General features: G+C 37.7%; 1 pseudogene; it reads left to right on the top strand.

Moving 5' to 3' along the window:
- The first annotated feature begins 1,034 nt into the window (after positions 1–1,034).
- On the top strand, positions 1,035–1,781 carry LOC121027011 (60S ribosomal protein L17-like; annotated as a pseudogene).
- The last annotated feature ends 883 nt before the right edge of the window (positions 1,782–2,664 follow it).

Raw genomic sequence — 2,664 nt, 5'->3', positions numbered from 1 at the left:
CTCTCTCTCTCTCTCTCTCTCTCTCTCTCTCTCTCTCTACACCTCTATTCCTCTCCCCCACTCATGCATAAAATAAAATAAAATAAAATAAAATAAAATAAAATAAAATAAAATAATTCTAATAGTCCACTTTCTGACCACAATCACCTATCTTTCCAACTCACTTATTAAACCAGCCTGACTGCAACTGTCCTTCCCTTTGTTTGAAAAGATTATTGATCACTTCACTTCCTTTCTATTACCCCCTCCCTGTCTTTACTTCTCTGTTTATATAGCTTAGCGTTCATGGTCCATCATTTCACTTGCTCTTAGAATTACCCTGAACTCTCTCCTTGAATACACTCTTTCCTTGTCTTCAAAGACATCACTCTCCCAGTTTCTCTTATTTGTCTGGCAGCCCTTCACAGACATTTTTACTGGCTCCTCCCTCTTCTATTACTAAACCTTTAAATATCAGAGTGTTTCAGGGATCTGTCCTAGGGGATTTTCTCTTTTCATTCAATACCCTTTCCTTAAGTAATCGTAACTCTTCCCATGGGTTCAATTACCATCAGTGTGCATATGCTCCTCAAATTCATACCCGAGTTCAGTTTGTTTGAGCTCCAGATTGATATACCTAACTGCTTACCTGACATCTTCAAATGAATATCTCCAAGGTACCTCCAGCTCAGTGTGTTCAAAAGTAAACTCATCACTTTCCCATTAAATCTATTCTTTCCAGAAACCTGAGTCACTTTTGACTCCCTCTCTTACATCTCGCCATATTTAAATAATCTCCCCATATTTAAATACGATTTGTTAATTCTATCTCCAAAGTATTTCTCAAAATTTGTCCACTTTTCTCCATCTCTACTGCCACCTCTTTGGTCCAAGTCACTATCACTTTTTGTTCAATAAGTATTTACTCAATATCTACCATGTGCCATGACCTGTAAGTGCTAGAATATACAGCTGCAAAGGAGCCTTTTGCCTGGATCACTTAAATAACTGGTTACATTGAATTCCTTTTCTCCCCTTCTAGTCTATTTTCCACATTGGAAACAATGTTCTTGTTTTGTTTTGTTTAAACGTAAATCTGATTTTCTCTTCCCGTAAGTGGCCTGAGGTGATCTCTGAAAATGGTTTGCTATTCACTTGACCCAGAAAACCCGACAAAATCATGCAAATTAAGAGGTTCAGATATTCGTGTTCACTTTAAGAATACACGTGAAATTTCCCAGGCCATCAAGGGTATGTATATCTGAAAATGTAACTTTGTAGAAGCAGTGTGTGCCATTTTGTCACCACAAGGGTGGAGTTGGTAGGTGTGGGTGTGACCAGGCCAAACAGTTGGGCTGGACACAGAGTCGGTGGCCCAAAAAGAGTGCCGAATTTTTACTGCATATGCTTAAAAATGCAGAGAGTAATGCTGAACTTAAGAGTTTAGATGTAGATTCTCTAGGCATTAGGCACATCCAGGTGAACAAAGACCCCAAAATGCGGCATAGAACTTACAGGGCTCATGGTCAGATTAATCCATACGTGAGTTCTCCCTGACACATTGAGATGATCCTTACTGAAAAAGAGCAGATTGTTCCTAAACCAGAAGAGGAAGCTGCACAGAAAAAAAAGATATCCCAGAAGAAACTGAAGAAACAAAAACTTATGGCCCAGGAATAAATTCTGCATAAAATAAATGCAAGTAAAAATAAAAACAAACAAAATGTAAAACTGATTTTGTCATCTCTTGATGAAAGGATTACACTAGATTATGTATGTAAAGGACTTAGGGTCTGGCACATGATAGTTGATAAATGCTAATCAGTGGATATATGTTGAATAATTCAGTAAATGATTTTGGAGTAACTGGCCAGCCATTTAGAAAAAATACAATTTTATCCCAACCTCACTCCTTAGAGCCAAAATATATGGGGGGAATGAAACCATAAAAATACTTGAAGAAAACATGGGAAAATATTTGTATAATCTTAGAGTTGAAGAAAGTCTTTCAAAACATGTCCCAAAAGTTAGAAGCCACAAAGAGAAAATAGTAACCACATACAAATGTAAACATTCTGCATAGCAAGAAAGGCCATACATAAGACCAGAAGACAAATAACAAATAGTGAGAATATTTATAATACTTAATTAAAAAGAGTTAATAGGGGCGCCTGGGTGGTGCAGTCAGTTAAGCATCCGACTTCAGCCAGGTCACGATCTCACGGTCCGTGAGTTCGAGCCCCGCGTCAGGCTCTGGGCTGATGGCTCGGAGCCTGGAGCCTGTTTCCGATTCTGTGTCTCCCTCTCTCTCTGCCCCTCCCCCGTTCATGCTCTGTCTCTGTCTGTCCCATAAATAAATAAAAACGTTGAAAAAAAAATTAAAAAAAAAAGAGTTAATAACAAATATATAACTAGCTCCCATATCAACAAGAAAATATTAACAACACTAGAAACAGGTCAAGCTGCATAAATAGAAAATTCACAGTCTAAGGTCTGCCAAGTGTCTAATAGCCTAAAGAAAATAGAAATAAAACAATAAGCTATTAAGTTTTACCTATAGGTTGGCAGAGATTGGAAAAATAGACTACATTCTGTGAAACGGGCACTCACCTACACTTTTGGTAGAGCATATATTTGAACAATCTTTCTGGAAATAGTTTGGCAATGGGGAACATAATATTAAAC

This window comes from Herpailurus yagouaroundi, unplaced genomic scaffold (genome assembly GCF_014898765.1).
Source record: "Herpailurus yagouaroundi ecotype Mexico unplaced genomic scaffold, PumYag 77, whole genome shotgun sequence".
NCBI lineage: Eukaryota > Metazoa > Chordata > Mammalia > Carnivora > Felidae > Herpailurus > Herpailurus yagouaroundi.
The sequence above is the reverse complement of the archived record's forward strand: the minus strand, read 5'-3'. Positions and strand labels throughout refer to the sequence as shown.